Source organism: Vidua chalybeata, chromosome 1, assembly GCF_026979565.1.
Source record: "Vidua chalybeata isolate OUT-0048 chromosome 1, bVidCha1 merged haplotype, whole genome shotgun sequence".
Classification (NCBI taxonomy): Eukaryota; Metazoa; Chordata; class Aves; order Passeriformes; family Viduidae; genus Vidua; species Vidua chalybeata.
In genome coordinates, this window is record NC_071530.1 from 11,965,727 (window position 1) to 11,977,733 (window position 12,007).

Sequence of the window (12,007 nt, forward strand, 5' to 3'; positions counted from 1 at the left end):
TTTTTGCTGGTCCATATTAATGTAAAAATTCACTGCTTTTAATAGACCAAGCCAAACCTGTACCAAAATCAGAGACAGAAAATGATGGTGTGTAAATAATTTCAGAATAAGGCCATATAATATTTTGCTTTACTTTCAATAAACAAGACTGTTTCTGTTTGTGTATTTTTAAAGGTGAGCTTTATTAATTAAGAATAGCAATATCTATAATTATTGTCTCTTATAGATAAATATGTATTTCTTTTTCTTATAGTGTTTTTTGGTGGGATAGCATGAGGGCTTAACATACTGAGAAAAGTTGCCTCATACTTTCTTTGGAATCAAAAATTAGAACAACTTAAAAAAAACTGAATTCAGCTCAAGGTTAGACATACTACAGGTGACAAGTGAGAAGGTTGTGCAAAAACGAAGTCAATATAAAACTATGTGGTTTGGAAAAAATTTGTAAGAAAAATTAGATCAATAAATACAGGATAAAGGATTTTCTTGGGGGCACAGATTTACTAAGAGGGAGAGGGCACAAGATGAATTAACATCATTGTCAAACCAGGCTGCTGTGCCAGGGATATGGAGATGGTCCTCTACTTAATAATTCTCTTTTAAATGAGCTGGTGCTATCCAAATCTTTTAGGTTTAGTGCAAGCAGCTTTCTTTGGACTGTGCTTCCTCTGCAGGTGTGGAAGCAAGAAAGCCTGAGGCTGCAGTATTTGCTGTGGATCCAGCAGTGCAGCCCTTAGACCAGCAACTTGCAGCAAAACCCTCACTGATTTGCACTTGCTGCTGTTAAAGCTTGCTGATTTGCTTGAGACTTTGCATAAACATTAGAACTTTTATAAAAACCAGATTTGATATATTTTTTCCTATTTTTTTAGAGTTATGAATTAATATATTCACAGTATTCCTTTTTTTTTACAGAGAAATGAGGAAGAATTGTCTATTATTCATTTTGAATCTTACACTCAGCCTCTTTCCAATGCCACTGGAAGCAAAGGAGCTTTCTCAGATAATTTCAATATTATGGGCCCATACTAGAATGGGAGATTGGGAGATACTGAGTGCCATTCATTGCACTAAAATTAAGAGCACATGAAGCTTTTCACAAGTTATTAGACTGAGCTGATTTAAAGTTTGAGTTGAAGATTTTGGAATTAATTTAAAATTGAATCTAACCTCTCATATTATTAGTCTTCATGTTTATGGAATTGATATAGAATCTCTATTTAGAATTAAATGACTTACTCTATCAAACTATCAACTATTTCTACATGCCATAATAACATTTCCCCTATCCCAGAAAACTTTTGAACTAAGGGCAAGGAATCTGTGAGAAAAGATAACATCATATGAGGTACATGCTGTGGGAAACTGAGAAAGAGGCAGTAGAAAAGTAATATAAAATATAGTCAAAAAACTGTCAAAGAAAGTAAAATAATAACAAAACCAAGCTTATTTTAGAACTTCCTGTTAAAACGTATCATAAAAGCTTTGGAGCCGTGGACACACCGCACACACACACATATATAATATGTGTACATATATAAAGATTTTTGGACACATGGACTGTTTTTAAAATATAGACAATTTTCTTTATTGAACACACAGATATTTCTTCCTAATGCTATCTCATGTCTGTAAGATTCATTCATTTTATATAATGACTTGTATTTTTCAAGTAACAAAGCTTTTGTGGTTTTTTTTTTCTAGAAACTTACTAAAGAGGCCTGATTTGGGGCAAGTGGCTTGCATATGCTCTGTAAAAATATAGTAGCTTCCCAGTCCTGATCCACTCAAATACATACAAGATTCCCACTTGATGCATCAGCTGAGATTCTGTTTCATTCTTCTACTTCTAAGGTAGTAGGTAGGAGTGAGGAATTAGTAAACTTTCCCTCTGTGCCACCTGGAAAGAACTGTGGAGATAACAATTGTCAACAGCAGAGAAGAACTCAGAGAGATCAGTACAAAGACATCATTGTCTTCAAAGTGAGCAGGAACAAATTCATGAGAAGATTAAAAAAAAAAAAAAAAAGAGATTATTTTTCTCTTGAAAGCATTTAGGATTTGTATATTTAGAACTCAAACACTGTAAAATACAAGTGGAGTCATTGTTAGACAGTAAATTTAGTGATTAACGTATTGAAGATATCCAGAAGTAGAAGTTGTAAAATGCTGCCCCCATTACCTCACAAACTTCTGTTTTTTCTTTGAGATTCCTCTGTTCCCAGACTTATGTGGACAGTGGCCATCTTAAGCTATGCTTATGATAAGTTATTAATCTGTCTACATTATTGTTAAAATTATATTCATACAGAAATCATTAGGAATTTAGACCTGCAGTGGTGTTGTGTAATCAGAGATTTTTATAGCAACTTTTCTTTGGATTGGAAAATTATACTGAAAATGAACTATTAGGAAAACTAACCTTGATGAAGTATTGATTTAAAAAGATATTTGAAAAAAAATTCAAATTCTTAATTAGTCTTCCTAAATTAAGTTTCTTTTAGTATATCTTTAATATACAAGATACTTCCCCAAAATTTCTATAAAACAAAAGATAACCCCCCCACCAACAAACAACAGCCAAATAAAATCAGAAGTACTTTGAGGCACAAAGTAGGATTCCAATGTGAAACATCTGTCTGTCAACTGCTGCCACACCACCATGCCCAGCTCCAGCAGAGTGAGGTGCTGTCAGGGAAAACATCCTTTGACTTATTGCTCATGCCAAGACTAATGCACCTTGTTCTGTGTTCAGTTTTGGGCCCCTCACTAAAAGACAGACCTGTCCAGAGGACAGCAGAGGTGGTAAAGGGGCTGGAGCACAGATCCTATGAGGAGCAGCTGAGGGAGCTGAGGTTATTCAGCCTGAAGAAGAGGAAGCTCAGAGGAGACCTTATCATGCCCTAAAACTCCCTGAAAGGAAGGGGTGTGAGGTGGGGTCAGTCTCTTCTCTGGGGAGTCAGGTATAGAACAAGGGGAAATGGCCTCAAATTGTGTCAGATATTAGGAAAAAATTCTTCACTGGAAGAGTGGATAAGCATTGAATGGGTTTCCAAGGAAAGGGTGGATTCACTACCCTGGAAGTGTTCAAAAAACAAGTGAAAGTGGGGCTTTGCAATATGGTTTAGTGGACATGGTGGTATTAAATCAAAGGTTGAACTTGATGATCTTAAGCATCTTTTACAACCATAATGATGCTGTGATAACCAGTCCTTTGGCTACTGCATGCAGGAACTCTTTCAAATCCCCCAAGCAATTTCCTGAGCACACCAGTCCACTTGTCTCTCCAAAACAGTAAAAAAAAGTGGGGGGGGAAGATTCATTCTCACAAGAATGACAGGATAATATGATTTTCTGAAGGAGGCCAAGAGGTTCATTCAGGCATAGTGCAGTTTCACTGTGAATGCTCCCTTTCATTTAATATGCTGTTCCTTAAGTCTGCTTCATTTGTGCTCTAAATTGTGTTAATGTCAGCAGGCCCTTCTGTGACATACAGAAAAAAAAAAAATAGTAGGAACTTCTTTTTAAGAATTCTTGGTTTCCTTCCACAGCTCATTCTGGCCTTCAAGATAGCTCTGATAAATTATTAAATAAAATGGAGAAATCATAAAATTTATTGGGTTTTTTTTAAATAGAAACAAAAAGCCAAACAAAAGCAACTCAGTGTAAAGTAGGTAAAACTCCTTTGCCATTTGTTTTCTTCTGAGCGCTCTTTTTTTTTTTCTTGACAAAAAGTAGAATGTAATATAAGGGTTACTCTTCTCATAACAAGTGTTATGTTTTGCATTAGCAGTATGTTTCTTTGAAACATCGTTCCCTTTTGAACTGATATTTGTGTTTGGAGCTGATCTTGGATCAGGGACCAAAATGCAGAAAGCAAAACCACCAGCCTTCTTCCCTAGCTCCATTGTCCAGAACAAAGGTGTCCTTGGTTCAAGGCTATGAAGCAAAATCCTGAGCTACTCCAGCCCCTAAGAGTCATATGTGATGTTTATAATCCTGGGACTTGATGATAATTCTGTTATCCAACCCAGCCCAGTGAAGTCCAATCCAAAGTACATTTCTGAAACAGTGTGAAAATTCAGGATAACCTTCATGATAACAAGTTCCGGGCTCTTATGTGCAAGAGTTTCCCCCACAAATTAGATTCATAGATTACTATGCTTATGATTCCATAAATATTTATACCCTCAAGCAAACTGAATAGTAGAGCGACTTCACAAAATAACAGCTCTTCCTGTGTTTGCATGGAATCTAGTGAAGATTTTTCCCATTTTGGAAATGTTTGCCTTTCTTAAGGGGCTATTAAAAACTCATATTCGAGCCATTCCCACAACCTATTGAGCTGCTAAAAGATATGCTGACTTTTTAAAAGCTGTCAATTATGCCTGGCACCTGATATACTTTAGCTGTTTTATTGCACTTGTAGCATTGTTCTCCCTGGATTGTGATTCTGAGGGAGACCATGATTCAAAGCATTTAACAGAAGTTGAATGGAATCATTCACATGATCAAAGTGACTCATCTGCATATGTTTTTGCAAGCTTAATCCTCAAAACCAGATGCTAATAGTTTACCAGCTATACACAATAGTTAACTAGCTCCTAGCAGAATGTAAAACAACACTAGGAAAGAATCTATTATCTTTTTATTAACAGGCAAACAGTACTAAACAAACTCTTAAAAGATTTTTAGAAAGGGAAAAAAACACCAGTAATACATTATCCTTTAAATATTCTGGTATCTAAAAGGTTGCTTACTAGACCAAATCCAATGAAATTAACTAGGTAGATTAGCTCACTTCATTGCTTTTAATTAAATACATCCTGAACTATGCTCTCAATGAATTAGCAAGAACATTTGCAGCTTCTCATTTACACACTTGCTAAAGTAGCAATCGAAGCAACTGTATTCTGACTAAATACAGGGGGAGAATGGTACATAAGGAGGCAGGTGTAGGTTTTCCAAACCAATAGAATTAATCCCAAGGGACAGGGAGAGATGATCCAGGTGTATTTTAACTTAAAAGTACCATATTTCAAAAGCATGTAATCCACAGTGTAATCCTAAATCCTCTTTAAAGAAAGGCTTTGCTGCAAAAATATTATCTTGACCTTTCTCTTACTGTTGCTATGGAAAGACATGTTTCCTGGCTTTTGGCAAAGGACCAGTAATTGTATTTAAATGGGGTGTTGAACAACCATAGTGTGTGTAGTGTGCTATTATTTCTTTGTGGGAGGTTTATTATAGGCTTCTGGTATATTATCTAAATTAGATGTCTGAGGAAAAATAATGCTTTTAAGTTTGGAAATTGTATTCTGTCTTTAAAATTCCCTGATTTCTCTGATAGTCTTTTGAAGTTCTTCTGAAGCTGTAAATGTTATCTATATTCCTTAATCAAACCATCCTTTCAACCAGCTGCAGCAGAATAGCTCTCTTTTATGTTTATGGGAATTCGGATGCAATTATTTTACAGAGATGAACTTGCTATAAACAACCCTATCATTTTTAGACTTTCAAATTTCATTATCTTAAGCTTAAATCAACATTGACGTTGCTCTAGTCTGGCTCTGATATGCTGGTTAACATTAACATGGGTGGGTGATCTTTTATTCAATTTCATTATGTTAGTGAGTAAATTTAGCTAAGTAAGTCAGCCCAGGTTGGGGAACCAAATTTTTCAAGCTATTCACAGTACTTAAATCTTAACAGATTAGTTGACATAGAAAAAAGGAAACAACCATATTATTCTTGTCTGCAACAGGTGACTGGAAATGAATAAATTTTAGACTGAAGTCTTGGTAACCAGGTGATTATTAGCATCTTGTATGTTAGCTTTTTGTTATCTGAGTTTTATAAAATTAATATTATATATTTGATTATATTTAGCCTTTTATTGCCCTCTTTAAAAAAATAGTTATGTTTAGGTAAGTAAATAATTATTCAAGGGGCTAAACCTTCAAATCAAGGTGTACTTGACTTAAAAACAAAAGTCAGTTGGGCAAATATAAATGGTTCTAGCATAGGCTTCGCACTGAAATCAGATGATCTTAATTTTGGCTTGAGATGTGGGATAGTTCCAGATACTGCTGTTTCTCTAGACTCTCCTACTGTCTGCTCACAAAGATACAGTCATGTATCATGAAATGAGTGACTCAAGGCCATGAAATGCCTTAGAAAAGCAATTTAACTTCTTACAAAGTTGCATATGGTCTGAACTTGTCAAGTCTTGTTCCTCTCCCCGTGCCTTTTCACTCACAGTGGCTTTTCAGCAAAGGTTATCTTTCTTGACTTTCTCTTAAAAAACACTTTCCTGCTGTTTCCATCCTCAGTACCTCCGAAAGAGCCACTTCTGCTACAATCTGCTGTGAATCAGCTGGGTGATTAAGTTTGAGGAAAAGATGCTATATACACCTGCTATTTTCCATTTTCCATAACTGTGTTGTACTCAGTGATGCTTAACCATCCTCCCCTGCAGGCCTACTAAGAAGTGTTTATCTTTGGTATGGACCAGGGCTGCTTAACACAGATCTAACTCAAATTGCAACTTTACTGTTCTTCACAATCAGGAAACAAAAAATTTGGACTCTTCTGTTCAGCCGCTGAAAAAAGTAATTTTGGCCATAATTACAGACAGGGTAAATACAATAGGCCAACAGTCTAATCCATGCCTAATTTAATGTCATTATGATTTCTGTCTGTTCAATGCCTCATCAGTGTAATAGTGCAGTGTTGGTCTGCAAGCAAACACAAAACTATTCTGCTGAGTATGACCAAAGCCTCCTCTAGCTCTGGATCTATCTCATGACAGTTACCAGTTACAGGTACTCTGGGCAAGACATAAGAACCTGCAAACATGTTGTGACACACTTTCCAGGAGTGTTGAATTCTTGCAGCTTTAGATCTTAACAGCTACTGATTTACCCCTTCTATTTCATTTTAATACTAAACTGCAAACTTCCCAGAAACACGGGATTTTGTATCAACCTCATGTGGTCTGGAAAAGCAATTTATTTTTCAAATTTGATACTTGGCAGCAGCTTCATTCAAAGACTTCTAGTGCTTGTCTTGGTGGAGAAATAAAATAATATTAATATTCTTCATACTTATAATTCTGAAGGTCTTTAGCAATTTATCCATCATCTCTTTTCCATTATACAGCATACTGCTCTACTGAAATGCTCCACATATTTAACCATACTTACCATTCTCTTAGTGCTGTCTTCTAGTTGCTTACACTGTGTTGCCTGACCATTACTAGTGATGAGTGTTATGCAAATTATGAGAAAGTAAAAAAAAAAGGCAATAAAGGAATTTTATAAATGTAGAAATCATGGGGAATACACGCATCTTCTAATGTCAATTACTGGCTAACCTATTTAAAAGTCAATATTAACCTAATTTATCACTACTGAATAAACTTCATCCCTATTAATAACAAGCAAGGGTTGCTGCTTAGTGTATTTCTTTTGATCAGATAGCCTGTTCATGTCCTGCCCAATCATTTTAAAGATTGCCTAAGCTAATGGATATTATTTTGTAATTGATCTAGGCTGACAAAGAATATGGGGTCACTTTCCAAAGGTATCTGTGTACCAGTAATTTTTGTATTGTACAGTACAATGATGACTCATGATTACCTAACACATAGTGTTTAGTGTTTTGCTATTAATGTACCATGGGAGTGAATTTGCTGAATAAGAAGGTTCAGTTCTACAAATTCCTTTTCACAGTATTCTTCATAAGGGATTTAAACTATTCCAAAGGTTCACAGAGTTTTTTAAGTCTTCAGAAAAGCATGCATTTTACTGCTGGCATTTCCTGCCTCAAGGCGTGGCTGATATAACTATTTTGTCTTTCACCAGATGGGGCATAGAGAAAAACCTGAGGAATGTTGTCAAGTTGTGTTTCATTGGCTGTTACAAGATTTCTGTGCATGAGGCATGCTGCTGACATCACTCACCCACAATGTATGGTCTGAAGCAATCAAACTAAGAAAATCTGGAGATAAAAGTAGGAAAGCAGCAGGGGAACTACAGTGAGTGAAGCAAAACATATCAATCTGTGGAAGAAGCCTGAGTGCTTCCAATTGTACTGTCATGATCTTCTGATTTATCCTCCAGGGTGGAAGGATTGCAATTATACTGTACCAACAGGTACAGAAATGGAAGGAAAAATACATCTTGAGCATAGTTAAAGAATTGTCAGTTTTATACAAAATCTCCTTTGATGCCTTCTTATACCTGTGTTAAACTCAAACCAAAATTCAATCAAGATTATTTTCTATGGCTCACAAATATTAAAAACCACCAAGTTTGTATAGACTTAAAAGCCTAAATTAATTTGGATGAACATGCACTACTCTGGACTCAAATGCTGGGAGCACTAGCTGTAACTCAAAGGTTTGGTAGTGAATCAGATAATAAATACTGTAGTGTTTAACACTGTAAATGTCTGATTCTCATGTGTGTTAGTAAGCTGTGTATCAAGAATAATTCCAAGAAATAGCTACAATTGCATAAATTTCGTGCTGCTGTCAGAGAAGCCATGCTCCCTGTGTTCTGACTATCTAATAAATATTCCTTGTAAGCCTTCTCTGACCTAGGAAATTATTGCTATTTTACTAAGACGATATTAAAGCAGAAGGAAGCTAAGTGATTTGCATAAGTAATAATAGCATGTCAATGGTGAGGGTTAGTAAAAAGGCACAAGGAATTCCAGTGCTGTAAGTAGCAGTCAGAATCTTTTCCCAGGAAAACTGAAAAGAAAGAAATCCTGCCAAAATTAGTCTGTGATAATTTCTAGTGACTACTGTAATTTCAGTCAAACCTATCAGTCTCTAGTCAAAACGTAGAAAAGCAATTTGAATGGACTTTTAGAAGAAATGAAAATTTGTATTTTGCTTAATCTGAAAAATCCATTCCACTCTTTGATTGAACAGGAAAACACAGGAAAATTATCCATTCAAAACTAGAGTGAAGGAAGCCTCTTTGTTAAAAACACCAACAGCAAACATTTTAAAATTTGAAATGATTGAAACTTCTAGCCAAAAGAATTATTTGGTTTTAATCCAGAATTTTTGAATACATCTATTTGTTCAAAAAATCATGGGGGATTCCCATGGCAATTTTCTGAGTATTTCTTTGAACAATTCACTATTTCAATTCAGTGCTTTTCCTATACAATTATCCAAATGATGTCTTTGTGCCTTCCAATGAGGATATTTGAATTACACCATTTTCAGTTTTTTTATTTGCCTGGTTCTGTGCACATTTTGAGCCAAACCTCCATCGGCCCTTGGATCTTTGGTCTATTTTGAAACAAAGACATCCTGCAAGATTGGGTGCTCCTCACAAAATCCCACTGCATATCTTTTCCAATCATATGCTAAATGTCCAGTGGCTGGTGAGTCTGACCTTAATACTGCCCCATCATGCCAAAGAGGGATTGCAATCATGATTTCTACTGCTCCTTTCAGCTGCACCTTGCTTGTCTTCATCTGCAGCTTGATTTTTGTGTCCACAACAATGAGGACACAGTCCTGTGATTACTCCTCAGTTGTGTGAAGGCTCTCCAGCCCCCCACATCAGTCATCAGGCTGTGCAGATGGATCCAGGTTTCCCAGTGAACCTGGTAGTGGTGGTCAGATTGAACCCACACACTTGACTGATTTAACTCTGGTGTCACCTTATCAAAAGGAGTCACAGAGCTGGATGGTTTCCAGATTTTAAAGCAAAACCACTTGGGTTTTTCTGAGGCATTTTGCTTATTTTGATCATGCAAGTAGAATCAGGTATGAAATACCACAGGGGTTGAAGATTTAAAGGGGGAAAGATTCTGATGTTTTTAGTAGGAGTGATGTTGGATCTGAAACTGCTTCAAATAATAGCCAGAATAATGGATGCAGAAATAAATGATGATCCTTTTAAAAAAGAGGATCCAGTTGTACAAAGAATGCACCTGAGAAGAAAATGTTGCTGAAAATAGTTCTTGTTGCATCTACTAAGAATCTGTCATATTTTCTCTGGAACCTTGTGGTACCATGAGTTGGACAATGAGATATTTCTCAGAATGAGTTGTTTATAGCATAACTCCTATCTCTTAGTGTAGTCAAAATAAAACCTTCCAAACAACCCTTTCAACTTCCACTGTCATCACCTGACATTGTGACTTTTTGAATGGGTTTTTGTTTTAGTAGCTGCTTGAGATGAAAGTATTGTCATATTAACAGATAAAACTCCTATGATAAATCTCTCTTGCCATTTGGGCAAGAAGGAGTGCTTTTCTTCCCAAGATTTTATTGATTGTTTGTGAACTCATTGATAAAACAGGCTGTGTGCCTTGTTGCAAAATGCTGCCAGCTCTACATGCCGTCTGGTTTAACAATGAATCCAATATTAAATGTCCTATTTATGACAGGAGCCTTATGAAAAGCCGTGCTTTTAAAATACATCATTTTAGTGTGGAGATGTTCATAGGAAACAAGAAATAGAGTTGCAATGCTGCTTACTTTTTAAATCTAGCATGCATATTTTGTAAATTCATTAGTGGGAAGCCAAAAAAGAAAATTAAGCCTAAAATCATGGTGAAAAGGCATCCAGGTTACACAGTCCTGCCTGGAAAGAGAATTATTTCTTCTTTTATCTGATAAAAAAGATGGAGAAATTAAAAATCTGAAACGTCGTTAAGATTCTAGCTGGAATTAATCAGTAGGATTCCAAACATTCCAAGTATCACCTCGTACTACCGAGGCTTAGCTTTGTGCACTGGAGTACAGCTAATCTGGAAATATCAGCTAAATTCAGAGTTCCCCACGGTTGGGAGCAGGAAAGCACAGCGAATTGTGATCAGCATTTGTCCTCATGTTTGCTGTGAGTGATGGAGGCAAGTCAGCGTTAGCACACACTCGCAGATAATCACTTACCTGACAGGGCTTTGGATGATGAAAAGTCTTCCCTCTGTCTCCAGAGAGCATGATGCTTATTTCAGACATTTCCTGGAAGACAAAGGGATAGAATAAGAGCCTTTAGATTACACTGGGATGACAGAGATCTGCTAATAAAAATGTAAAGGTCAAAAGGCTCCATCCTCCTCTGGTGTAAAACAGCAAAACTTCAGCTCTGACATGTACTTACAGCTGCTGAGGATCTTGATTATCAAGGTAGTGTCTGTGTCTTTTTTGCTTTGTTTGTCACGCAGCATGAAGGCCATAGAGAAACACAGTTAAGTTCCAGATAAAAGTGTTTGCTGTTAATAAAAAAAGTATACAAAAAAGTATAGTACTCAAGGTATAATTAGTAGGCTGTTTGTTTTCTAGCAGTTTACAGGAAAAAAAAAAAAAAAAAAACCAAGAACAAACACCAACAACCCTCAAGCTCTACAACAGCAGCAAGGATCCCTGCTTGGTTTACAGAACATTTGAAGGGCACAAACAGATATATCATAGCTCACATATTTGTCTTTTAGTAGTTTAAATCACCAATCTAAGGGTGGGTGCAGGAGGTACCAGAAGGTGGAGCTGGAATGTGAATGACATATCTAGAAAAAATAAGATGTTGTTGTTGCTCTCTTATTTGATAGTTTTTGTTAATTCATTACATTTATAATCAAGTGAATCACACTTCTCTCATTATGTACTTTCATACTTTAAGTGGATGCAAAGCCTCCCTGTTTGTGTTTTACTTATTTATTTTTATATCAAGTGGCTGTAATGGACAGCACCATTAAAGAGAAAAGAAAACAAAAAGTAAAAAAAAAAAAACAACAAACCATCACCAAAACTGTGGACTTTAAATATTTTATGTGACATTTAAATGTATTTTATTAAATCCTAGCATGATCTTTTCTTGCTAAATGATCAGAATTCATTCTGGAATGGACAGAAAGTCAATAGTTTTTGCTTAAACCTGTCTCCAGCTGAATTCATGTTGATCAGTATGTGACACAAGGACAAAAGGGTGATTTCGCCTTTGCTTTCATTTTGATGGGCTGGAACCCAAAACTTGCC

The 12,007-nt window shown here is 36.0% G+C and overlaps 1 long non-coding RNA gene across 1 annotated transcript; it reads right to left on the bottom strand.

Annotated features, from left to right (window-relative positions):
- Positions 1 to 1,632: 1,632 nt before the first annotated feature.
- On the bottom strand, positions 1,633 to 11,533 carry LOC128800764 (uncharacterized). The gene is made up of 4 exons (XR_008435044.1): positions 11,452 to 11,533; positions 11,136 to 11,247; positions 10,925 to 10,996; positions 1,633 to 1,910 (listed from the first exon to the last, which is right to left on the bottom strand). It is a non-coding gene; the product is annotated as an uncharacterized LOC128800764 (long non-coding RNA).
- Positions 11,534 to 12,007: the final 474 nt, after the last annotated feature.